The 27604-nt window shown below is 41.9% G+C and overlaps 1 protein-coding gene and 1 long non-coding RNA gene across 3 annotated transcripts in view; one reads left to right on the top strand and one right to left on the bottom strand.

The window, feature by feature from the left end:
* The window catches only part of DHRS9 (dehydrogenase/reductase 9), a 26260-nt gene extending 18998 nt beyond the window's left edge, over positions 1 to 7262 (bottom strand). The window contains exon 1 of one of the 2 annotated variants that reach the window (XM_077883569.1): positions 7178 to 7262. The gene's annotated coding sequence lies outside the window, so the exon portion shown is untranslated. Of the gene's footprint in view, positions 1 to 5044; positions 5246 to 7177 lie in introns of those variants that run through there. The other variant, XM_077883568.1, reaches the window with a different exon arrangement.
* Positions 99 to 26853, top strand: LOC144304926 (uncharacterized). Its single transcript, XR_013371931.1, has 4 exons — positions 99 to 181; positions 1672 to 1882; positions 5905 to 6045; positions 26411 to 26853. It is a non-coding gene; the product is annotated as an uncharacterized LOC144304926 (long non-coding RNA).
* Positions 26854 to 27604: the final 751 nt, after the last annotated feature.

Raw genomic sequence — 27604 nt, forward strand, 5'->3', positions numbered from 1 at the left:
GTTCATTTGATTGAGTCAGTCACAAATCAACACATGCATACCTTTGACCTCTAATCGTATTTGAGCCAAGGTTCCATGTGTTGTCATGTTTCCTAGCAGCAGCCTTTGGTCAGAGTTACTGGGAAAGCGACCTGTACACAGAATCTGATTGATGGCCGATTGGTTCATTGACCGCCAAGAGGTAAATGAATGACTGCAACTAGTATGGCTGCCTCAACCATATTCCACTAGCCTGGCCACCTCCACATGGCTCCTCGGTCCTGAAAATTCAGAGACTCAGGGGCACTGACCTTAGTTGCTTGGGCTGTTTGCTTATTTGCTTTGTCTTCCAGGTTATCTCATAACAAAGTGCTTAGCAAGGGGTACACATCACTTGGTTCAAGGCAAGAGCACTTCATCTACACCAGTCCTCTTAGGATCCAGTGGCTGTGAGCCTGTGGTGTTGTCAACGCTGAGGACAGAGTAAGGGAAAGCCGATCTGCAGTCCCCACACCCCAGGGCATGAGGACTGGTGCGACTCTAAGTATACGTCCTCTGAACTGTGCCTGGAGATTTTTCCTAAGCCACAACAAACACTAGTCACTTGGCTAGTAAAAATAAATGTGGGAAGTGAGGACTGAGGACACACACACACCAGCAGGGCAGGGGTTAAGAGCCCAGGTCCCAGAATCAGGCACATCCAGTCCCAGCTCTTTGATCATCAGAGGTCTTTGGGAAAATTATTTATAATTTCTTAGCCTCCATTTTCCTATCTGGAAAATGGAAATAATAACTTCACCATTGGAGAGTACCTGGTAAAATAAAGTGACCAATGCCTACCACATAGGAAGATCCTTATGGTGGGATCAGTCACATTTGGTTATGAGGATCCTGCTCATACTTCAGCATGGGTTTCTCACCCTTGGTACTTTTTGCTATTTGGGGTAAAATAATTATTTGTTGTGGGGTCTGTCCTGTTTATTAAAGGATGTTTAGCAGCACACCCCGGCCTCTACCCCCTGGATGCCAGGAACACCTCCTCCCCAGTTGTGACAACAGGAAATGTCTCCAGACATTGCCAGATGTTCCCTGGGGGACAGAACTGCTCCCAGTTGAGAACCACTGGTCTAGACCCTCCTTGTCTTGGGGGTCCAGAACTTTACAGTATCAGAAGTTCTTTTCTGAAAACTCAGTCATTAGTTCAAGAACTAAGGATAGTGCCACATTGATGAGAATTCATTTATTTATTTTCTTATGGCCTTACCAGAAAAGTTTTGTTACTTAGAAATATTACTCCTATCCTGCTACTGTAAGCATTAGTTTCTGTGATTTGAATTAAGTGCCTCTTTGTCATCAGGAGGATAGGAGGCAGGGAACAAAGTCAAATTTAGAAATTACCAAGTTAGCACTCACAGCATTTATGAGGCCTAAATTCTGGCTAAGACTTTTCCATTAGGGCCACTACAGGTTCCTCTGGGGAAGCCCTTCTGCTGGGTTGCCAGTTGATTCTACAGAATTCAGAATACATCCCCAGGAAAACCATGTTACTCGGGATTCCCAGATCACCAGGTCAAGAAGGGACAGTCGTAACTGCTATGGTTTATTGAGTGCTTGCTGTATTCTAAGCCCTCTACTAGGGTCTATAAATATTTCTTACATAAGCCTTACAGTAAAATTATCTCCATTTTATAGAGAAAGAAACAATTTCAGAAATACAAGTTAATTGGCTCAAGAGAGAATTGTAGTGCTGCTTTGGGGACTGATACTCAGGCCACTTTAATTTGACTGTTCATCCTTTCATCCTCTGCTCCGCTGCCACCTTCATTCCCACTCAGCTCTGGGAGTCTGGGCTATACGTACACTTCTCTACAACCACCACTACTTACATGATACTTGGCATTAGGTAAGTAAATGCTGTGAAGGAAAGAAGGAAGAGAAGGAGGAAAAAGTTTCAACTCTAAGCCCAGGGTTCCAGTGATAATTGGATTAGTCTTTGAACCCTCTGAATCATCAGACAAAAGGATAATAATAGCAATATAATATTCATACTTCCAATTTAGAGAACTTCAGGAATTTTTGAAAAGTACTCAAGGAATATTTATCCCATTTAATTGTCAAAATATTTCTGTGAGCTAAGTGGAGTAGGTATCACACAGTAAGTCATTAGCCAGAGAATGCCTAGAGCTAAAATTCTCATCTTTGAACTCCCAAAGGAGTAGGAGAAGAAAGAACTGCAAAGAAATTGATGCATTATCAGGTAATAGGAGGAATGAAAATACTTGATCAAAAGCCTTGATCATGTCACAAAGATTCAAAAGGAACCAAGAAAGGGGAACTAATTGCCTCTTTCATTTACTATGCAGAATGCTTAAGTGTAAACCGGTGTTTGCAGCTGTAGGAAAATATTGCAACTCGATTACCATCCTTTCTCACTTCTGCTTTTTTTGAATTGTCTATACGTGGGTTTCTTTTCCTACTAAAAAATCAAAAATAAGATCCTTTGATTTCACTTCTTATTCATGTTCCCCCGCCCTTTAAAAGTGAATGACAGAGTTAAAAACAAACAAAAAGAACCGAGAATAATGTCTCCAATGTCTCAATGTCATTGTGAGCTCTACTTTTCATAAGAAAAACGGAATTCTTTCTAAATTCCTTCCTCCACGCAACTTGATTTTATTTCCACATAACTCCCTGAAGGGCTTTGTTCAAGGATGCAATACGAAAGGTAGGCAATCACACTGATTGATAGGAATTTGTAGAATTTGTATTTACTTTCAATTTGTTGCAATCGTGGCCCAAGCTGAATCAACAACTAAGTAGTTTCTTAAAAAAACAAAACAAAACAAAACAAAACAAAACAAAAAAACAACAACAAAAAAAAATCAAATAGCATTTAGTAGTAGTTTTCTCAAATATTTTCCTTTTGAAGTTCTCTTGCACGACTTTCTTAATATCGGTGGCATTCTCGACATGTATGTCCTTAGTATATTTAATATTGTTAACCTAGCTAAGTTACACAGAATTCTTTTTTATTTTGGCTTTTTCATTGAAGTAAGAAATTCTATTTGTTTGTTTTTTTTAACTCAAGTGAGCTTTCACAGATTTCTGCTGCACTTTTAAGAAAAATAGTTTGACCTAATGACACAAACTAATTCATATAATGAATAAATACATTTCTCTGAAAAATATGTTCAAGTTGGGCACCCAGAAATCTAAGGACATTTTTTTCAGTGGAGCCAAGAGATCCTATATGAAATATGCTTACATGAAACCACGAATGCTTCTTTGAGGGTCTGATGAAAATAATAGTAATAATAATAATGATGCTGCTAATGATATAATTGAGGTGGTATTCATCATTATGGAAACAGTAAGTTCCATCACTTGATGGAATGAAGAAGCTCCTCCACCAGTTACATTTTCCTTGAACCCTGCCTCCTCCGGGAGGGAGGTGGCCTGTAATACCCAGAGTGTCCTTTCCATGGTGGGACCAGTGAGGCATGGAGGAGTGCGTGCTTCCTCTGCAGACTCAATCATTCAGAAAATCTCCTAGAAGAGGTATGGCAGCCATGTCTAACATGGGGAAGACCTGATGGATTTGTCTCACCTCTGATTTTCTTTTGCCTTCTCTCAAAGCTTTGAAATTATAATTAACCATTATATCCACAATTATTAATTAATGAATTATTCCCTGTTCCCCTTAGCTTGATTACTTTGCCAATATGCTTCCTGGTAGTATTAGCAGGTTAAGAATTATTGTTAAAACCGTGATCTCTTTACTCAAGAGAGCATATATTGTATATGATTATAGCTGCTTGTCATTACAAGGCTTCAAAGAAAGCTTAGACAGGTGCTCAGCTAGGTCAGTTGGAAGAGCATGCAACTCTTGATCTTAGGGTCATGAATTCAAGCCCCACATTGGGTATAGAGATCACTTTAAAAAAAACTTAAAAAAAAAACAAAGAAAACTTGGAATCTGGGGACAACATTATGTATAGATGCAGAAAGTATGTTCAACATTTCAGTGTATTTCTTTCATACACGGTTACCTTTGAGCAGATGGGAAGGTCTGAGTTTTTAGTCTGTACCTTAAGAACATTTGTTACAAGGGTTTTAAGACCACTTCCCGCTTTCCTCATGAAACATATAACAATTTTTTTCTTGTATTTAAATATTAGGATTTGTTCTAAAAATTGGACACCCTTTTCAAATCTCAAAAACCCAAGTTGATTTTTAATTTAGATATATGTTTTATTTAAACTTTTTCCCCAACTGCTAAAAATCAATCCACTGAGGGAGCACACCACGCCACCATTTAAATCATAAAGCCTTTAACAAGGGCTGCCAGGGTTAAGTGGCAGGGAAGCCATTGAACTACCCATTGTATTTTGGGAATCAAAGTGAAAACAGACTCGGACTTGAAGGAAAGCCCAATGTCTTCCAGGTAAAATGCCAACACAGTGATCATAAAATGCAGAGTAAATATCTGAAACAGGCTTATTGCTGTCATTTTAGTATCCAGGAATCAAATGTGCATTGTGAGGAAGTACCCTGCTTCCTTCTGACCTAGAAGGTGTTTTTCTCACTCACTTTGCTGAGCATGCGTGCATTCGCCTAAAGTGATGTCTGGTAATACTAGCAAAGCAGGTAGACAAACAGATCCGACCTACAGCTAGTTGGTAGCAAATCTGTTGCTCCAGTAAGAAACTTTTTGGAACCCCTCCCCCATCCAGTTTCCAGTTAATTATAAGATTTGCAGATGGTGTCAAAGAGGCACAGAGACAATAAATAGATATAAATTTGATTTTAACTCTAGGATGTCAAAGAACATTCAAAGAAACACCTGGGGGAGTTCCAGGCAAGGATCCAGGCAACTGGGATCACTTTTATGAGAGGATGGACTCAGTGTCCATCACAGCCTTCAAACATTATTATTATTACTATTATTATTTTATAGCATGAAAAACAACTTGACTAATTCTCCAAAAGTGAGAAAAATCAAAGGGAGTTTGGAGACTGACATGAGAAACAGAAGGATAAGTGATAGAATTCGGTCACTGGTTACCTTACTGAAGATGCACTGGAGTTGGAGAAGCTGTTGGAGACCTGCGGCCGAGGGCAGTCTGCCTGCTGTGCTGAGGAAGGAAGGATTGAGCCACCGGACCACACCGTCCTCTGGAGGTGGAGATTTCCTGGGCTTCCGTCAAGCTCTGAGTACATGCATGTCTGAGGAGTCTGAGGTTCCCTCCTCACTCTGAGTCACTCTAGTGTGACACTAGCTGATGATTAAATCTCTCTTCAGTGCATGAATGGAGCCAAAAAGCCGTGGGTCATGTGTTTTTGAAGGAATTGGTAGTATCTTCAGTAAATTAAGTTCAACAACTTTCAGAAGGAACTCAACAATGATTAATAACATTCCTACTCTGAGTGCAGTCTCTTGACCAAATTCAGCAGTTGAAATAATGTAATATGGAAGCATGTTGGAAACTGTCCAGTGCATTGTTCTAATCAATTAAGTTTGAATTATGATTACCTTTCATAGTGTCTAGGTTGGGTTTTTTCTCCCTGTTAACATATCTTTGCTGATTTAGTACTCCTTCCCTCCTAAGAGAGTAGGTAGGGGACATCTGTCTTCAAGGATTCTCTTTCTCATTTTTTAAAAAAGTATTTTATTTATTTATTCATGAGAGACACACAGAGAGAGGCAGAGACACAGGCAGAGGGAGAAGCAGGCTCCTTGCAGGGAGCCCAATGTGGGACTAAATCCCAGGACCCCGGGATCACACCCTGAGCCCAAGGCAGATGCTCAACCACTGAGCCACCCAGGCGCCCCTCATTTTTTAAACATTGATGAGCAAGGAGATGAAAACAATTTAATGACATGTGGTCCTCTGCTTACTTATGAGTCTTAATTTGTATTTGAAGGTATGACAAGGAGAGCTTACTGAAGTGGTGTCTGGAATGGAAAAGGATCCCGCTTCCCTCCCCAGAGCTGGTCTGTTCCAGAGTTGATCACAACCGACCTGCCATATCTTGGGACTGCAATGGGAAACACTGAGGCTGCAGGTGGGGAAGAGGAAGAGACAATGCTAATATGTACACCTTCCAGGCTACCACCTCTCCTTTGGGCATACAACCAAGTACAAACTCCACTGATTGCTTACTTTCAGTTTCCTTTATATCAATTTATTGCTATATATTAATTTATTGCTATATGTCTCAGATTTCCCAGCTTCCGTCTTCTCTCTTTGAAAATGCAACTTATTATGGTTTAGCTGGGATGAGTGAATGAGATGAGACCGTATCTGTCTAGGTAGAGTTTAGACACAGCTATCACGCTGTAAATGAAATGAGGATCTTTTTTCTCCAAAAGAATTAAAAACCAAGACTGAAATTTACAGGGGTAAAGATGTAGGAACCAAAAATATGCCACATTTACTTCTTTCCCTTCACATTCTGCAAGTCAAAGTAAGGCTCAAATAGAGAAATCTTTTAGAGAAGTAATACATTGACTCAGAATAAAGGTATAGATGAGTAATATCGGACCCTTCCTATGAGCAAGTTATTGTCACTCAGAGATGGAGGGAGTCATAGGCACCTGGGTATCGAGGAGGAGAAAGGGAAAGGGGCAAAGAAAAGGCTATAAAGTTAGTTTGTTTCTCCCGTTGTCAGATGGTTCCACATAAGGGTTCAGTTAATGGAATCATTTGTCAGTAGTGCCTTATCTGAACTATAACTATTTCTACATTCAAATTCACATCTTAAGAGCTATTTAGCTCTTTCTTTAAGGAAATTTTCCCTTTCATTCTATTCTTACTTTAACAAGGCAACACAACCTGTGAAAGTGCTCCTTGCTCAGAATTCTCCCTATGTTAGATTTCTGGTCATCGAAGGTAACATAAAGAATACAGAACCAAATTGTCATTCTATTTATTTCTTAGTTCCTTTTTGAAACAGAAGATTGCATTGTGGATTTTATTCAAATGTAAAAACAAAACACTAAACATATGACTCTCCTTTTCCTTTTAAATCTCTATATCGCTCATATTTTCCCCAATTTCTCTCCAAGAATGCTTTTTCCACATTTCCAGACACCAAGCAGAATGTCCAGATTCAATTATCTCAGGAGACATGGATCAGGCTTCTTACAACTGCAGAGATAACCCTGAAATTAGGTCAAACGAAGAAAAACACTTACCCCAGCACTGAGATCTGTGATGGGTCCAACTCCTGGAGTATGGCTGGTGTCACTCTTGTAAGGGTGGCTGGGTGGGTGTGGGTATGGGTGGGGCTGGGGCAAGGCTGTTTATGGAGAGTGCAGTGGAATGTGTCTCTCTGAAAAACTATGAATTGGTATTATGACTTCCTATTTTTAAAAGTGTACATTGTAATTTGTATTTCTTCCTTTTGTCAACAGCCTGCTCTCTTATTTTCAGTATAAAGATTCCTTTACTACATCAACAATGACTTTGACATTCGAGCAGCTTAATGATTCCCATAAATGCATAGCTAGGCTTGGTCAAAACTAGGAGCTTTGTTACTCATTTGGCATTTCCTAACTCTCCCAATTGTAAGATGAAGCTGGGCTAATCTTTTGTTCCCTTTACTGTAAAATCCTTAGGACTGAATTGTGAGAACATTTGGTAGATTCTTTGAAAAAAGATCTTTTTTATTTGCAGAACACACAACCTTTTACCTTATTCAAACAAAAGGTCTTGGCTTGAAAGATGAGGTGAGGAGTATCATATTAGGGAGCATTGTCCTGGAAAGGCAAAAGGAGCAAGAGAGATGAATGAAGGCTTAATAAGAAAAATGTGACTCTCACAGAGGAAGGGAGGTGGGTACTCTTTTTGGTGTGACCATCACATGTAGAGCACTGAAAACCCAGAATGTTCCATGACTTAGGAATGGTTCTCTTGAGCCAAGTTTCCTGGTTTTTCCAATCCAAGACAACTTCTTTTTTCCCAGAATTTTAGCTGAGATGAATAAAGACTCAAATGAAATTAAGAGCAGATGTTAAATACATTCTATTGTGTAATTTGGAAGTACCACCCAGTAGGAAAGAACTCACTGGGATCCATGAAATGGAGATGCTTTAGAGGTAACTTTTAGCAGTCAGAGATAACTGTCTTCAGACCCTCTTTGGGGGATTCTGAATTGTTTGTTCTGTGCCAGGCCTATGTTAGGCTCATGAGATATAAAGACGAATAGGGCATTTTCTTCTGAAGAACCACTTACCATTAGCTCACTGATTGCTGATTAGGGGATCCCACAGAACTTTTCCTCTCCTTGAATGACCCCTGCTCCTTGCTGGCTCCCAACATGTCACTCTCATTTATGACTGTTCCCCCCACCCCCCGCCCACTCCTTGAGACTGGGGTGGTGGATATGTGAACTGCTACAGCCTTTTTTGAAAGCTAACTAGAAACATCTACTAAAATAAAATATACATAATACTTTTTGACCCAGCAATCTCATTCTTGGGAAACCCATCCTATAAAAACAAAAGCCAGGATATATGTATAGATGAACAAGATATGGCAACAAGGTCTAGGAACAAAGCACTTGCCACCTGAAATAGGATGGCTGAGTAAATTGTGGTAGCTGTGCACATGGAGTATTACTTTGGAGCCATTAAATAGAACAAATTAGAGCTCTACTATTTGGCTTGGAAGGCTTTTCACGATCTAATTTTTGTAAAGCAAACAGAACCTTTGCACATGCGTAAAGATATTTAAGTGATCATGGAGAAAATATGGAGGGTTATGCATTGGATTGTGAATATGGGTCAAGGTAGTTAGATGGTATAGGTGAAACAAGAGAGGATAAGGCAAGAAAGGGAAAGGAATTTTTTTAAGACAACACAGAGAATGAAGTGATCCAACACAGTGGCAACTAGGGAGAAGTCCTACCCACCCCCACTACCCCCCAGAAAAACACCCAAACCTAAGAAATGTGAATCTAATAGTCTTTACATCCAATCACCAATGTATAGGAAATACAGAGAATGGAGGAAACAAATTAAATTATACCCTGGAGATCCCATCAGCAAACCAGTGGAGGGAATTCTAAGGACAAACAACTTGATTTATTCAATAGAAATAAACGACACACACAAAAATGTTGAGGAAATCTATTGATTAAAGGAGACTTGGGGATCCCTGGGTAGCTCAGTGATTTGGCGCCTGCCTTTGGTCTAGGGTGTGATCCTGGAGTCCTGGGATCGAGTCTCACATTGGGCTCCCTGTGTGGAGTCTGTTTCTCCCTCTGCCGGTGTCTCTGCCTCTCTCTGTGTGTCTCTCATGAATAAATAAATAATTTTTTTTAAATAAAGGAGGCTTAAATAAGATATGATAACTGTGTGCAATATACAGAAATTATTTGGATCCTGATTCAAAGGAACATACTTTAAAACAACAATAAATCCATTTCTAGCAATTTTTATGACACGACTGGCAATTTAAATAATGGGTAGTTGATTCTATTAAGTATTCTTAATTTTCCAAATATGATGATGATATTAGGGTTATCAAAAAGAATTCTTGTCATTTAGGTTAATTACTGAAATATTAATGGACGAAAGAATATGATATCTGGGAATTGTTTCAAAATACTGCAGTAGTGGGAGTAGCTTTAGAAAGACTTATATGTGTGTATATACGCGCACACACACATAATCAATGTTCTTCTGAGCTAAAGTTCAAAATTGAATTAAAGCATTGTCGAGGAGGAGGGGGGCAAACTGAGATTAGCTTCTGGTTTCATAACCTGTGCCTGGAAAGAATACCTTATTAAGAAGAGACGGCTCCCCTAATGGAAGATAAGGTTTTGCTGTAGGATTTTTTTATACTTCTAAATATGCTTTCAAATTTTCCCTACTTCTTTGTCATGATGATATTTAAAAAGTAAGATACTTCATTGGTATTTTATGAAATGATCAGATGCTTCCCTTATGGTCGTGGAGTTGCGGCTGTATTTGCATCCACTCAAATGTCAATTCAAGTGCTTTGGCTATACAGCAACAAAACCACGTAGGCCCCAAGTATTTCTTGTGCAAAATACTTTGCCGAGCCCTATAAGAAATACAAATAATAAGGGAACAGACTTGGCCAGCAACAAGCTTGCAACGTCTGGAACAATTGTTGCTTTTAAACCTAAACATCTTTATCACCTAGATGCACCAGATTCATTTCGTTTTCAAGATACATGGACACTATTATAGTCATTGAAATTTGTGGAATGCTATTAGTCTTTCTGATTTTCTGAATATAATGTTCTTGTCCTGCTTGAATATAATTAAGTAAACTTGGCTTTTTGGTGGTTATTTTGAAATGCGAATTATTAGTTTGAAAGTAAACTGCCTATAAGCTAATTTGAGCGCAAAACATCACATCCTGGGAATGGAAATGTTGTTATTAATGTTATTAGTGAAACCTACCAAAAATAACGGATACGCTCTTGTTATAATAGCCTATTGAAGTTGATTGGCTGTAGACACAGTAAAAGATCCACCATGAGGTTTATCTGGCCTAACATTGGTTAGCTTCCAGTGGCCCTCTGGTGTCTCTCTTAACATTTGTTAAATAATTGTCCCAACTGAACTTAGTTTCTTATCTTTACAATGTGCTGCCTGCCAGCTTCTTAAAGCAGGGGGCTGGCTTCTCCAGCTTTTCCCAGATCGAGAGCCTTTCCTTTGCTGAAGTGGGGCTACAGAACTTGGGTTTTGGCTCTGTTCCGTCCGTATGGAGGCTTGTTTAACATTTAAATGAAATCCCAATAATTCCAAGACAATTTTTTTTACTACTCCCTTAGTGTTGTTATTAAATGAAAGTAATTTAATCTCATCAGAGAAGATAAACAGAAAAAACGTTCTTTATTTAGCAAATCAGAGTAATACAAAGTTCAATTTAGTTTGCTAAGCATTACACTGCAAGTATTAGCCTCTTTAATCCTCATAACAACCCTAATAGTTGTTAAACTGTAAACTAATTTATAGTTGAGAAAACTGAGACCAGAGAGGTTAAGTATTGATGCAATTTACTTACCTAGTTATGCAGACCTAGATCTTTCTTACCTCAGAGTCCATATTAGGATACTCATAATTCCCACTATGATTTCTCATATGATGTTTGTGTGTCTCCCTGTTTTACCAAAACACAGTATCTCATATATATTATTGTTCTTTCTTTCTCTCTCTTTCCTTCTTTCTTTCTTTCTTTCTTTCTTTCTTTCTTTCTTTCTTTCTTTCTTTCTTTCTTTCTTTCCTTCTTTCTTTCTTTTTTCTTTCTTCTTTCTTTCCTGTACCAGCAGTGGGGAGAGGCAGGGGGAGAGGGGTAAGCAGGCTCCCCCTGAGCAGGGAGCCCCATGCTGGCTCAATCCCAGGACCCATAATCATAACCTGAGCCAAAGGCAGTTGCTTAACTGACTGAACCCCTCAAACATCCTTGTCAACTGCTTTTAAAAAATTCACCATAAACTTATCTGCTATCAATAAATATACCTTTGTTCAGTAAAAAAAAAAAAAAAAACATAAAGTTGTCTTGTAGTCCATCATATGGGCTTGCTTCCTAACCTCCTCATAAATTGGGCATTTAAAATCCTTCAATTTTTCATTTTTATGAATAATCCTTCAAAGAACATGTTTTTTTAAGAATTTATTTATTTATTTGAGAGAGAGCACACACAAGAGCCTGTGCAAGTGCGGGGAGGAAGAGGGACGAGCAGACTCCATCCTAACCCAGACCCGAATGTGGGGCTTGATCTCACCACCCTGAGATCATGACCTGGGCAGAAATCAAGAGTCAGCGCTTAACTGACTGAGCCACTCAGGTGCCCCTGAAGAACATCTTTAAATGAAATCTTCACACACCTCTGTTGTTTACTTAGAATAAATCCCTAAATATGTACATTTAAGCATGTGTATATGGTTGAAGTTTATGGTAGCCATTGCAAGAACAGACAAGCCTCCCAATATCCATTTCCATGTGTGTAGTCTCTTCCCATATTGACTCTGGGTTTGGCCATGTGACTTATTTTGGACAATGGGGCATCAGCAGAAGTGATACAAGGGCAGGGTTAAAACTGCGTTGGAGCCTGCCTGTTTGTAGTGCTGTCACCATATAAAATCCGGGCTCAGTTTCTAGAGTCCTTTGAGACAGCTGTCTGCGAACCCCCAACCATCAAATCCCTGAGCCCGTCTCAGCCCATCAGTCTTCTGTTAGTACTTGAGACCATCAGCCATCAGATGACTGCAGCCTGGTGCATGACCCCCCGGTGGGCGAGACCTCTCCACCACCCAGCACCACTCCCACCGCTCAAGCCAGCAGAGCCCACCCCAATGCTTACCCCACAGAATTGTCGGTAAATAAAATGACGTTTTCAGCCACTAAGCTTTGGGGTGGTATGTTATATAGCAAAAGCTAACTGATATATTTTTAATAGCAGATGCTTATTTTTATGCAAGGTCATTTGCAAGTCCAAGATGGAACAGGACGCTGGGAGGACTTGATAACATTATACCTGGTAGTAAATGTTTTCTTAGTTTTTCTAATTATCAGGTCATCTAATATGAATTTTAAATATGCAAAGTATCTTTTAATTTCCTTGGCATTTCCATTAACTTTGCAGTAAATTTATATGTTTATCTATTAAAAAAGCAAATTATTTGTGGTTTTCTGGACAATGTTCTATATTTGCAAAGAGTTGAAAAATTATTTAATCATTACTATAATAGCACCAATAACTTTTAAAAATGACTGTCAGCCATGGAAAGTAATCTCATTCAATGAGAGTCTTAAAGCTTAACCTTTTTTTCAGCCTGGAAGCTTTCAGGACTTTTCCCCTTTGTCCTTATAATTTGATTTTTTTGGCCAGAAACTAGCCAGATATGGTTTTGTTTTTGCTGATCTTCAATCTTTACACTTCAGAATTGTTCAACTCCAGATGTTAATTTATTTCAATGATGACTGCTCCAGTTTTTTTTGGCTGTTTCTTCCATGGGGAGACTTATAATTCTTATCTTGTCTCTATTTTCTATCACTCTTTATTTATAATCTCTATTTCATCATTTTCATATTTTTGTTTTCTTCCTTTACAGTCTGGAATAATTTCCACATTTATGTAATATGTCACTGATTCCATTTCCTATAGTGTTGGCTCATTGTTTATTGCTTGCAATAAAGATTTTAATTTTGATAATACATTTTTAGTTTCTAGTTTTTCTTCCTTATCTCGTTCTATTATCTTTCCAATCGTTGTTTTGTCTCCTCATATCTTTTACTTCTATTTTACTTAATCTGTGTCTTCCTATTTCTTTTCTTTCTGTTCAAATTGCTGAACAGTTCTCTCAATTTGTGTATGTGTGTGTGTATTCTATAGAAAGTCACTTTCAGATCTGTGTACCTGTATTAGTTTGCTAGGGCTGCCATCACAAAATACTACAAACTGGGTGACTTCAACAACAGAAATGTATTTTCTCACCATTCTGGAGGCTAGAGGTTCAAGATCAAGGTGTGGACAGGGTTCCTTTCTTATGAGGCCTCTCTCATTGGCTTGCAGATGGTCACCCTCTCTTTATGTCCTCACATGGCCTTTCCTCTTTGCTTGCTCAGACATGATGTCTCTGTGGGTCCAAATTTCTTTTTATAAGGACATCAGTCAAATTGGATCAGGACCCACCTTAACAGCTCCATTTTAACATAATCACTACTTTAAAGGCCTTATCTCCAAATACAGTAACATTCTGAGATACTGGATATGAATTCTAGGGGGACACAATTCAACCCATAACAGTACCTCAGTTGTAAAAATGATGTTCCTTTTTCCTCGATGCTTAGCCATGAAGCAAGAAAGCTAGGTCCTTGTTTCATGTTGTTGAAGAATGAACCTCGTGGATAAAGGAGAGTGAGTAAAGCAACAGAGGTTTATTAAGCAAGGATACAGAAAAAGAATCTACTAGAGACTCTTCTGGGTTTTAATCCACATTTCTGACAGTCAGCTTTTAGTCTCTTTTGTTGATAACCCCTTCTTTGGCCTAACCTTAAATGGAGTCCCTCAGGGAACAATTGCAGGATTTTTTTTTTTTTTTTCATTTTATGCTCTTCTAGGGGGTTTTTAGATCCTTCCTAGCCTGTAAATACCACGGATGCTCCAATTATTCCAAAATTAACATCTCCAGTCCTGTTACATGTTGAATTCCAGACCCAATTGTTACTCAACATTTCTCTTACTATCTCAAAATATACCAGAATAAACGTATTAAAAACCGAACACTTAGTTCTCATTTTTACAGTAATTTTCTCCTTAGTGCTTTTCCGTGTCACTAAATGACACTTCTATCCATCTAGTCATTTCCTCCAGGGATTTTGGAGTCATCCCTGACTTAATATTCCTGACCCCCCAAAACTGTTAGAGTCAATAATTAATAAATAATAATTAATCATATATATATTTCTTGAAAGTGGCCAATTCTTGACAACTCTACTACTATCAGTACCATAGGCTGAGCTGCCATACCGTATTTTTGCTTGTATTACTTGTATGCCTTCTACCCGTGTCTCTCCTTCTCAGCTTGCCACACACAACTCACCCTGCCATTATCGTGAGTGTTTAAGAGCACAAGTCAGATCACATCACTCTTCTATTCAATCATAACTCATTAATGTGGCTTTTAAGGTCCTTACACAATCAGCCTTCCACATACCTGTCCAACCATAAGCCATGCCATGCTCTCCTTTTGTCACCACTCTTTAGCCCCAGTGGTCTCTTTTTAGTTACTTTAATCTACAAGTTCTCTCCTGCCTTAGGATTTTGTATGAGCTATTTTCATACAACTCTTGTCTTCTTCCTCCCACTCTTTTCCTGGACAATTCCTTTGACCTCCCTTACATAGGCCTTCTCCAAATTCTCAATCTAAGTTAAAATGCTCTGACTCTCCCACAGCCTCCTGAACTCTTTCCTAATGGATCTTATGACCTTTTCTATGGTTATTTGTATGATTATCACTTATTATTGTTTCTCCTTAGGACTATAAACTTCATGAGACCATGTCTTTTTCTCATCATCTCTATCCATTGTGCCTATCAAGATGCCAAGTTAGTAGTCACTGATAAATATTTATTGCATGAATAAATTAAAGAATGGGTAGATTAGGGGCCAGAAGCAGTCTTATCCTAGTTGTTTCCAAGGAGTAACAAGCATTAAGTGTTTCCTTTATGCCTGATTCCAGCAACGAGAATAAACCCATAATTTCTCTTGTTTTTCTTCCCCTCATATGTGTCAGGAATGTGGTTTGCTTTGTTCAAAAACTTTGCCCTGGGATGGTGGAACTTAACACCAAGATGAGCCAAGGGTGAAAGAGAACTCAAGATGAACTGGTAATTGCCAATGAAGAAGGAGAAAAGCCATTGGATTGCTTAGGAAGTTCAAAAAGCTATGGGTTTATAAAAATGATTTATCAGAAATGTGATAATAATATAAATGAAACAAAAAGAGAGAAAAGGACACTGGATTTAAGACAAAACTCAATAGCTGTGTCAAAAAATGTAGCTGCAGATCCTTACAAGGGGCAATAAAGAAATGTGAATCCAGTGGGAGTGTGAAGAAAAGAGAAAGTAGTTTCTCATAGTTGGAAGTTATCAGTAGTTTCAGGGCTTAGAGATTTAAGGGTGACAACTGAGAAGCAATGCTGGAAATCATGAGAAAGGCTGTGCAAATTGCATTGTTGTGAATTTTATCCCTATTATGACATTTACATGTGAATGCTTTAGAATTTATGGTATAATAGAAGATACTAAAAGTTATAAATGGGGTTTCACGCATGAAAAAGAATAGGTATTTTTTATTACACTTTATTCAGATACCAGTTTGATCACACATGGTCCAAGAACACTCAGACAGTACACTGAATATGATCAGATGTTAACGATTGGTCCTCAGACATTATCACCAATGATGCCACCCTTGCCCGTGATCTCACTGCTATAAAACCACAAACATACTTTAGTGGTCACCAAACCACTCACCACTTCCTTACCTGTGAGCTGTTGTAGCTACCAGGTTGAGCACTATTGATGATTCTTTTTCTTTTTTTCTTTTTTAAAGATTTTATTTATTTATTCATGATAGACATAGAGAGAGAGAGAGAGAGAGAGGCAGAGACACAGGTAGAGGGAGAAGCAGGCTCCATGCCGGGAGCCCAAAGTGGGACTCAATCCGGGACTCCAGGATCACGTCCTGGGCCAAAGGCAGGCGCTAAACCACTGAGCCACCCAGGGATCCCCAATGATTATTTTTCAAGCTGTAAGTAGTTGCAGGAATCTCAGCAGGGTTTGGAGGAAATAGCTCAACCTTAAAGTTGTGCCAAAAGATGGCTAATCCAGGCTTTGAGTGAGTCACAGCACCATTTACCAGCACCAGAGCCTTCTCAGTGAGGTTTAGGACAAATAACGCTATGGTTCTAGGATGAAAAGTTTGTCACCCTGAGTGGCTGGCTGATTAGGTATAGATATATTACAAGATTAGTTATTTTGCAAAACCAATAATAAGAAAGAGTTCCAGGAAACAGGTGTGGAGGAGAGAAAAGCTTAATGCTTCAATGGTAAACTTGAATTGGCAGTGACACATCAGGAAACAGGGTGAGGGATGAGGGGGAAGTCAATAATCATTTAGGTGGGGGCTCACTTGGAAAAGCCATGTTAAGTGACTGGAATGAAGATTTGAGATGAATCATCAAGGAACTGTTGTGCCCAAGATTGTGAATCCGAGAAACTACCAAGGAGCTGACACCGATGCAAGCACATGAGGGTTTATTAGCAAGCTCGAGCTTGGATCCAAGTATACCCGACACAGTGGAGCAGGGACTTGGACCCCGAGGGGGGTTCCAGCTGGGGTTTTATGGGCTGGTCTAGGGGATTTCCAGAAGGGGTGGAGGAATTTCTTCATTCCCATATGGGGGAAAGGGTGGGGGAGTATCTTAAGCTCTGTTTTCATTCCGATATGGGACTTTCTGTCAAGGGCATTCGGTCAAGGGCATTCTGCGGTTTTCCCTGTAACTGAAGTAGGGTGAAGATCAGCTCTTGTCCACAGGGGCCTGAGATGGCTGCCGAAGCTAAGATGGCTGTACTTGCGCTAACGCTAAACTTGAGGTGGAATGGCCTTAATTTTCTCGGCCTCCACATTTCCCCCTCTCAGAGGAACCTAAGGAAGGACCCAATCATGGGTCCAGGTTGGTTTCAGTAACAAGGTCCAGTGGTTGGTATTGCTGTCTGAGTACCATGAGCTGAACTGTACCGACTCTGTCTTTGACAAAAGTAACTAATCTATTGATAATGCAGGGCCCGAAGGTAAGGAGGAGAAGGAGGATAATGAGGGGTAAGTGAGAACGGCGCAGTCTTAGCTTTAGGGGATTGTCCTTGTCCAGTTGGCTCTTCCATTCTGGAACAAAGTCCTTGAGAACGGCGTGTGGGTCAGCTGGCCGGACGTGCGTGTAGTGGACCCGGGGAGTAATCCTGTCGACCTTGAGAGCGGTGGGAGTGGTCAGGATCACGATGTAGGGTCCCTTCCAGTGAGGGTGAAGTGTCTGGTGTTGGTATCTCCGCACATACACCCAGTCACCTGGCCGATATCGATGGGGGTCCGGGGGTGGCCCAGTCTTGTAGAGGGCCCTCAGCTTAGGCCACACCTGCTCATGGGTTCATTGTAACATTTGGAAGGAGAAAAGGAGTTGGTGATCATCAAACTCAGCAAGTGCCTCAGGTTTTAAATTGGGGATAATAGGTGGAGGAAGGCCGAACATGATCTCGTAGGGGGTCAGTCCCATCTTATATGGGGAGTTCCTCACCCTGTATAGGGCGAAGGGGAGGAGAGTCACCCAGTCCCCGCCAGTCTCCAGGGCTAATTTAGTTAAGGTCTCCTTTACTGTTGTGTTCATCCCCTCCCTCTACCTGTCCTGAGCTCTGGGGCCTATATGCACAATGTCATTTCCAATCCGCCCCAAGTACTAGTGCCACTCCCCGTGTTACCTTAGAGATGAATCCTGGTCTGTTGTCTGATCCAGTCTTAACAGGAAAACCATACCTCAGTGCGGTGTCTTCCAGCAGTTTCTTGGTCACGGTCTGTGCCGTTTCATGTTTGGTGGGAAATGCGTCTGTCCATCCTGAGACAGTATCTACAAACACTAGTAAATACCTGTATCCGTATTTTCCAGGTTTATACCTTAGTGAAGTCCACTTCCCAGTAGGCTCCTGGGCGGTCCCCCCAGAGCCCGGTGCCCGGGTTAGATCCACGGGCGGTGGCATTAGTTAACTGGCGTGCATGGCAGCTTGCCACAATCTGCTCCATCTTTGCTCGAGAGTCTTTAATAGTGATCTTTGCATGTCGCATGAGGTCTTCATCCTTCTTGTCCCCATGTGAGTACCCCGAAGCATCTTGGACAGGCCTCGCCGTCCTGGTTCCTCTGGCAGGATGATGCTGGAGTCTGCGGCCCTCCACCAGCCTCGCAAGCACTGGGTCATAGGCAAGCGTTTGATCCAGGGTAAGTCAGCATCAGTATAGTTGGGGGTGTCGGGCAGGGTGGGTGCCCCCGATCGGGTCTCTGTTTCGGTGGCTCCGGCTGCCCCCGCGTGTCTCACTCCTCGGAGGAAACTGCTGCGGTCCATGTACCAGGTGACGACCGCGTTCTGCAGTGGCTGGGCCTGGAGACCAGCTTGGATCCCGTGCACCTGGCCGACCAGCTGCGGCTGTGGGATCCTCAGGACGGTTGCCTTCCGCGCATCCGTCAACCATCTCTGTCCATCCTTTAATTTGTACCCTAGGTAGCTCACCTCTGCTCTGCAGACCTGGGGAAATGTCCCCGAGGTGTGGGCGTGGGGTTGGAGCAGTTAAATGCATTGGGGATGGGAACAGCCACCAGGGGGATATGCCCAGGGTGGCCCAGAGGAAACAGTGGGACAGACTGCCCATGCCACCAAGGCTGACGAGGGAAGTGCCTTCCTTGTGGGGTAAGTCTCATCCAGGACAAGGGGGCCTGGTCCTGAGTTGGGTTAGTCTGTAGGTGGGTTTGGAGAAGTTGTTCCTGTGTGCCTATGGGGTGAGTTTGGTTACATAGGGTGGTTTGGAGAAGTTTGTTAAAACCTTAGAAAGTTTTATTTTTTTATTATTTTTTTCTGTATATTAATTTTGGTTTTTGTTTTATTTATTCATTTATTTATTTTTAATAAATTTATTTTTTATTGGTGTTCAATTTGCCAACATATAGAATAACACTCAGTGCTCATCCCATCAAGTGGCCCCTCAGTGCCTGTCACCCAGTCCCCCGACCCCGGCCCACCTCCCTTTCTACCACCCCTAGTTTGTTTCCCAGAGTTAGGAGTTTCTCATGTTCTGTCTCCCTTTCTGATATTTCCCACTCATTTTCTCTCCTTTCCCTTTATTCCTTTTCACTATTTTTTATATTCCCCAAATGAATGAGACCATAAGACCATATAATGTTTGTCCTTCTCCGATTGACTTATTTCACTCAGCATCATACCCTCCAGTTCCATCCACGTCGAAGCAAATGGTGGGTATTTGTCATTTCTAATGGCTGAGGAATATTCCATTGTATACATAGACCACAGCTTCTTTATCCATTTGTCTGTCGATGGACACCAAGGCTCCTTCCACAGTTTGGCTATTGTGGACATTGCTGCTATGAACATCGGGGTGCAGGTGTCCCGGCGTTTCACTGCATCTGTATCTTTGGAAGTTTTATTTTTTTAAAGATTTTATTTATTTATTCATAGAGATGCAGAGAGAGAGAGAGGCAGAGACACAGGCTCCATGCAAAGAGCCTGACGTGGGACTCGATCTAGGGTCTCCAGGATCATGCCCTGGGGCTGCAGGCGGCGCTAAACCACTGAGCCACCGGGGCTGCCCTGTATCTTTGGAAGTTTTAAAGCACACACCTAAATAGGATTAAAGACCCGATAAAGGAAAAACATACAAACTGGTTTTTCTGGGCAGGCAAAGAGAAGACAACTCTAGATTTTCTCATCAAGAGCAGACCAACAAATCAAGGAAACTTTTGAACAGAAAGCAGACTTTCAATCTTACACCTTTGTATTTTAAAATCCATTCACTTCGATCTTAGTCTGTCCTGACCACACCTAAAATTCCTTTCCAAGGATTTCCCTTCACCAACCTTCTATACCTTCCTTTGCATTCAGAATTTGTCCCAAGCCATTTCTTTCCAGTCGGTCTCATTTAGTACAAAATTGGTTTTTTACCTTGAACAAAAATATATTCCCATTCCTTATATTTTTCTTACACATCTCCTTTTCTACATACAGAGTTGCTTCCTTTATTGCCATCGGTCTTATTTTGGCAGAGGTTTTCACTCTTAGAAACCTTAGTCTCCAGTGAAAACTAAGGAGCAACCGATTTTGAACTGTCACACCAGAACTCTTTAGACGGCAAATTTATGAAACAGTTAATTAAGTACAAAGCATGTTCTCCAACAGATTCAAATCAACGTTTCAGCACTTTCCTGTTTGGAAAAGACCTAGATGTCCAGTGAATTTAATCCCATTTATCATCAAAGTGTAACTAAGGTGTCAGGTTACCAAAGACTTTGAAAGGTATCTTAACAATTACCTATAAAACTTGGAAACAGACAATTAACCATCATTTTAGCTATTTTTTTTAACTAACAAATTGCAAAAAGATAAGAGCTTATATGACATTCAGTAAACCTCAATAGAATAAAAGTTTCAGGCTTAGTAGTGATAATTTTCAAGACCTATTTACTATGTCCCACCTGGATCCACTTAAAATCAATCAATTTACTCCCTATCATCTCATCAATTTTTACCTGAGACACTGGTGGGGGATTCTGGAGGGGGCAGTGTTAAGTAATTGGTGGTCTTCTTGCTCCTGGACGGGGAGGGGGGAAGGAGCCGCTATGGTCTGGAGCAAGTCCTTGGTGCCTCGCAGGTCTGTGTCCTGGTCCTCTGCCGCCAACAGGATATCATCTACATATTGCAATAAAATCAAATAAGGGTGCTTGGAACAGAACTCACCTAAATCTTCATGTAAGACCTCATCGAAGATGGTCGGTGAATTTTTGAATCCTTGTGGTAGTCGAGTCCAGGTGAGCTGGCCATTGTTGCCTTTCTCGGGGTCTGTCCATTCAAAGGCAAAAAGGCCTGGGCTCTAGGGTGCTAAAGGCAGGCTGAAAAAGGGGTCTTTTAAATCTAATACCGTGTACCAAGTTTTGTCTGGAGGCAGGGTGGAGAGGAGGGTGTCTGAGTTTGGGACCGTAGGGTGCATGTCCTCTACTCACCGGTTGACTTCCCTTAAGTCCTGGACTGGCCTGTAATCGTTAGAGGGTGGTTTCCACACCGGCAGCAAAGAGTGTTCTATGCCGATTGGCAAGGCCTCAATATACCCGAGTCCAGTAGTCGCCGTATGTGGGGTGTGGTTCCTGCATGTGCTACGAGAGGCATGGGGTATTGGCCGGCTCTGACAGGGTCTGACCCCGGCTTTAGGCTTTAGTTCTATGTATATGGCCGGTCGGTGCCAGGCCAGCCCAATTCCCCCAGTTTCTGCCCATGCTTGGGGAAATTCCTGCAGCCGATGGTCAATGTCAGTCAATGGGGCTGAGGGCGTTTGGTGGAGATGATATTTGTCCTCTAAACTCGGGACAAGCACCTGAATCGGGTGCCCCTCCTTATTTAGGGTTTTTGCCCCTTTGAGGTGGAAGCAAATTTGTGCCCCCATCTTGGTGAGCAAGTCCCGACCTAACAACGGGTAGGGACACGCAGGGATGACCATGAACGGGTGGGATACCCGGCCCATGCCGAGATCCCCAGTTCTTCGGGTAGTCCGTGAGTACTGTTTAGTGCCCATGGCCCTTGCACCCGTGTAGTCTTGCTTGCCAATTTCCCTTGGGGTTGTAATAAAACCGAGTGTTGTGCCCCAGTGTCCACTAGGAATTCAACGGGTTGCCCCTCCACTCTGAGATTTACCCTGGGCTTGGGGAGAGGTGCCGAACCCCAACTCCCCTAGTCGTGCAGCTCCTCCATTTCCAAGATCATGGCAGGGGCCTTAGGTCTCTTGTTAAGACAGTCTTTCACCCAGTGCCCCTCTTTTTTGCAACAAGCACATTGGTTTTTGTTCAGTTTAGGGTGCTCCCCATGGGGACCAGGGCCATCCTCCTTACCTGTCCCTGAAGCTAGCTTCTTGAGGTGCCTCGTCTTTTCTGTGGGTCATCCATGGTTGTGGCCAGCAGGATCTTGGCCAGGTTTCGGGTCTGCCGGTTGCTTAGTTTAGTTTGTTGTTCTTCCTGACTTCCTCTATTATTATAAACTCTTTCTGCTACTATTACTAAGTCCTGCAGGCTCTTCTCTCCTAGTCTCTCTACTCTTTGCAATTTTCTTCTGATGTCTGGAGCGGCCTGGTTAACAAAGGGCGTGATAATTGTGGCCTTTGTTTCTGGTGCTTCTGGGTTCACAGGGGTGCACTGCCTAAAAGCCTCTATGACTCTCTCTAGAGGGCTGCTGGACTGTCGTTCTTCCCCGTCTCACACCATAGACCTCGGCCAGATCGGTGGGCTTGCGCGGCAGCCTGGAGACCTGCCAGTAGAGTCTGGCGGTGGACCCGAGTCTCTCCTTACCTTCAGCCGAGTTGTGGTCCCAGGTGGGGCGGGATAAGGGGAAGGTGGTGTTTATGAGGTGTGGGTTTTGAGTCGGCTGTCTGTCCTCTCCCAGGACAGACTTCCAGGCTTCCACCTGAATTCATTCTCTCTCTTCGGTGGTGAAGAGAACCTGCAAGAGCTGTCGGCAGTCCTCCCAAGCAGGCTGGTGGGTAAAGAGAACAGTATCTAAAAGTCCAATTAGATCTTTTGGACTATCCGAGAACTTGGCATTCTGGGTTCTCCAATTCTATAAGTCACTGGTGGAGAACGGCCAGTATAACATCGGCTGTCCATGGGTCTCATCGGGGGTGTGGAGGAAAGGGCAGTGGAGTCGCTGGCCCCGCGTTAGGGGATGGGGGTGCCCGGTGGGTCTCTCCATGTGTCCCCGCTGCCGCCGTCACACAGGGAGGGGGGGCGCCCCTTCTGCAACCCCCGGTGCCTCTGACAGGGGGAGTGAAGGGGCAGGGGGTGCCCAGTAGGGTGGCGGGAAAATCAGGTCCTCCGGGAAGGAATCCTGCAAGACCAGATAAAGGGGTGCTTGGGTGGTAGAGTCGGTCTCCTTCTTGGCCTTTCGCAGGGCTCGAATCTTGGGAGGTCCTGCTTTGGGGGGTAAAAATGGTTTTACCCCCCCAAAGGGGTAGGATTCTTGATCATGTCCTACCAGGCCAGGATGTAGGGCACCTGGTCAGGGTGGCCGTGTGGTTTATCCCTGAAGATCACGGCTTCAACCTGTAAGATAACAGGTAGGTGGAAATTTCCTTCTTGGGGCCATCCCACGCCAAAGGTTGGCCATTCTGTCAGTATGTTTGAAATTTCCCTCTCCGTGCTCAGATTGTGAGCTCTTTCCCTAACGACCGAGAAGTGGGGGAGCATCAGAGACAGGGGGTGGTTTGTGTCTGCCCCATTATGTCCCCGTCCCCACCAAGGCACAGTTAGGACAGTTAACACACAACAGTTAACACAGCAACTCAGACAAACGTTCCAGTGCGGCTGCGGAGACAAAACAGAAAGTCAACCAAAGCGCTGGCTGTCGGCCCTCCTCACAGATGAGGACCCCGTCCTCCCTGCGGGGGCAAGGGACCCCCGGTCGTCACTGAGCCAGTGTCGACCTAATACAGATTGGAATTCCTACAAGTAGAAATACGGTAAGGAGCACTCAGAGAATATGCGCGCAACAGGTGGAAAAGTTGAATGCTCACCACACGTGGGACCCTCCGGGTGGGGTCCTGGGGGTCTCTCGGATCCTGGACGAGCCCCCAAATGTTGTGCCCAAGATTGCAAATACGAGAAACCACCAAGGAGCCGACACTGATGCAAGCACACGAGGGCTCGAGCTTGGGTCCAAGTATACTCGACACAGCCGAGCAGGGGCTTGGACCCCCAGGGGGGTTCCAGCTGGGGTTTTATGGGCTGGTCTAGGGGATTTCCAGAAGGAGGAGGAATTTTTTCATTCCTATATGGGGGGAAAGGGTGAGAGAGTATCTTAAGCTCTGTTTTCATTCCGATATGGGACTTTCTGTCAAGGGCATTCGGTCAAGGGCATTCTGCGGTTTTCCCTGTAACTGAAGTAGGGTGAAGATCAGCTCTTGTCCACAGGGGCCTGAGATGGCTGCCGAAGCTAAGATGGCTGTACTTGCGCTAACGCTAAACTTGAGGTGGAATGGCCTTAATTTTCTCGGCCTCCACAGGAACCATTTAGTTGGATTGTTTTTTCCTTATTTACTCTTCTTACTTAATTTCTTATGTCATATTCTGAATTCTCTATGATAAAATCTGCAGAATGTATAAAATTATGTGTGTGTATGTGTGTGTGCCTATATTTCCTTGAGAAGTAATGATGCAGTGTAGTTTCTAGAATGATCTAGTAATGTTAGGAGAGAGATCAGTAGGCATATACCTAGCTGCATATCCTAGTAATTGGTGACATTAGTAATAAGAGCAATTATTTCATGTTATGTGAAATATGGAGGCATTTGGTTTCAGGTTGGTTCAGTGGCCTAATCCTATCATAAAGGCCCAGGGTCTTTCTATCTTTTGCCCTATTATTCTCAGCATGTCGCTCTTCGTTTTTTTGGTATGTCACCTCATGGTCACCAGCTATAATTCCTTGAGGTCTGATTTGGAGGGAAATACTATAACTTAGAATATAATGTGTAATGAGTTGTGCTTCTACTTGTTGCTCTTGCGAGTACATGTGTGCACACACACACACACACACACACACCATACACATTTACTTATACTAAAAGACATATACAACAGTCCAGAAGAAAAAAGAACTAGTAAGAGTGATTTGTACATGCCCGTAAATGACATGCAAAGTCCCAAAATGAATTTCTGAGAACTTAGGCAGCCACCCTTCCATACTCAATAAGGAAGTGAGGACACCCCAAGTCAGTTAAAGTGGGATGGGCTGTGGTCTAAAGGGTAAGCATGCCTGACCACATCCTGGAAGAGATAAGTTATGGACTCTGCCATGAGGTCTACTGAAAGCCCTAGGCTGACCTGGAAGATTCCCTAGTGTTATGGCAGCGACTCAACATTTCTAGCAGAGTCAGATATAGGTTTAATTTGGCTGCAAGTCCTTTATTTTATCCTACCTTAGTTTGAGGTTTGATGCTCATGACCCGGGTTCCCTAATTAATCACTCTTAATCATTGTTGTTTAAAATTGGGGCATTTTCAAATGTGTGCCTAGACAAGCGTCAGTGAGAAACAATGAATTAGTGAATCAGGTGTAGATAGCTCCTCACTTTAAAGCAGTGTTTCACAAACTAAGTTTCCTGTGTATTAAGGAGTCACCCAGAGCTAGTAAGAGTGGACCTGGGGAACTCTGAACGGCCATTTGCAAGAGAACAATAAAAATAATGTGCCTTCAATTTTTTCTTCTTAAAGCTAAAAATATTAGGTTACCAACATCCACTTGGATTGAAAAGCTTACTGAAAAGAGAAGTGGATTTTGGTTTTACGAGACTATTAGATAGTTGCCCAAAGATATGACTGACTAATTTAATAAAACTGGTTCCTTGTTGCCAAGGTATGTTGTCTTAAGAATGAATTGCCTTGCATTAAGTAGTAGAGACTCTCTTACACTCACACATTATTTGTAAACACTTGGAATAGATCATTATGACCTATGCTTGACTGTGATTATATATATATATATATATATATATATAATCACTTTAAGAAAGGAGGTGTCCTGGGTGAAATTGAGACATGAAAATCCAATCTTCCCAGAGCCTCAGCAAGCTTATCCCTCTCCAGTGAGAAATGAATTCTTTTTACAGTTCAAATGACTATTCGATGCCATAGATACAATCACTCAGTAACAAATGTTGTTCTGTAGCAGGATTGTCTCTGATTTTCTTTCTCTCTCTCTCTTTTTTTCATCTATTCTTCTCCCTTCTCCAGTTACTAATGTTCCCTCATAATTCTTATGAGCCTTTAGGGAAAGATACGAATGAGCACGCTCAAAGGTATGAAAAGATTTGCTCATGAATGAAGTCTGCATTTTTGTATTAGGTTTCCTCATTAGAGAGGGAAACAAAAACAGAAATTCTGGCCAAGTACTGAGAGCTGAAGAAGATAAATAGTTGTGGATTTCAACGTATTCCATCAGAGAATTGTGAGCTACTACTTGCTGAGAGTGTGATGAAAAAGTCTCATTTGGTGTTGTTAGTTCTATAGGGGGAGCATAAGACATCTGAAAGTATACAGAGGTGACCCAATTCACTATTTTTAATTCTTATCTCCACAGCCATCTTAAAGGAACATGACTTGAAGACCATCATGAAGTGTTTTATGTGCCAAATATTTTACTCTAAATTGCTAAACAAGTGGGGGTCTGGAGGAGTCCCAGGAGCCAAAGCCAGATATGCCATAGTGTTGGCACAGACTGTACAAGGAGCCAAATGGGACCCCAAGGGCTGTTCAGATCAGAGCCAGCTTTTGGGAGAAGTGGGGCCAAGGGCACAGGTTTGGAGTAGAATTGGGCTGTCTCTTGATTTAGGACCATTGGGCCACACCACCAAGGAAGAGCTTCAAGCATGACCCCATGGGACTTTTCTGTGTTAGGACAAACCAGGTTGCAATGCAGACAGAGACTTCGAATCCACAGAAATTTTGCCTGTGATATCCAAATGAGGAGTCCATATTTTTTGCAGACATTAGAGCCTTCGTGGAGAAAAGCATTGACTGAACCCCAGCTAATATTTGGAGAGCTTTCAAAACCTCCAGATATATTAAAAAAAAATTTTAGTAATATAAATTCTATTAAACATCCTTATAGGCATTACTTTTTGTCATATACTTTATTCTTTTCATTTAATAAATTGTTTATTAAAAATAGTTTGCTTTTATTGTATACAGTTTAGAAGATGTGGGAAAGCACAAAGGAGAAGATAAAACTCATCCACACTGATGTTTTTAAAACTTACATATTATCACATTTATATTCTCATGTTTTTTCTTCTTGTCTTTCTTAAATGGCTACAAAACAAAATTAGGAATATGCTGATTTTGGTTGACACAAAATATACAAAATTCACCTAACTGCCTGCCTGGAGAGGAATCACAGGATAAGGAAAGGGAAGGAGAAAAATGCACAGGTCATTGGTTTGCAGTGTTCCTACTACACTAACACTGAATCATCCCTGCATACTCAGAGGACCGATCTTTTTTGGATATCACTGACTTATTTGGAAGGGTTTCTGGGGAAATTGTCCTATGAATATCTAATCATGGATATCAATCATGGACCCCTTTGACTAGACAGAATGAGACTGACAAAGTTCACTTAAAAAAAATCTTACGCCCGTATTTTTCAGGGCAGAGCCAGCGAGACTCATGGTGCAGTATGATTAATCATTAGCATGGGGCATGTTGGGTGTGGGGTGAATATCCCACATGCCATCCAGATAGACTGAAACAGACTGACATCTCAGACTCAAAA

Source organism: Canis aureus, chromosome 34 (genome assembly GCF_053574225.1).
Source record: "Canis aureus isolate CA01 chromosome 34, VMU_Caureus_v.1.0, whole genome shotgun sequence".
NCBI classification, from domain to species: Eukaryota; Metazoa; Chordata; class Mammalia; order Carnivora; family Canidae; genus Canis; species Canis aureus.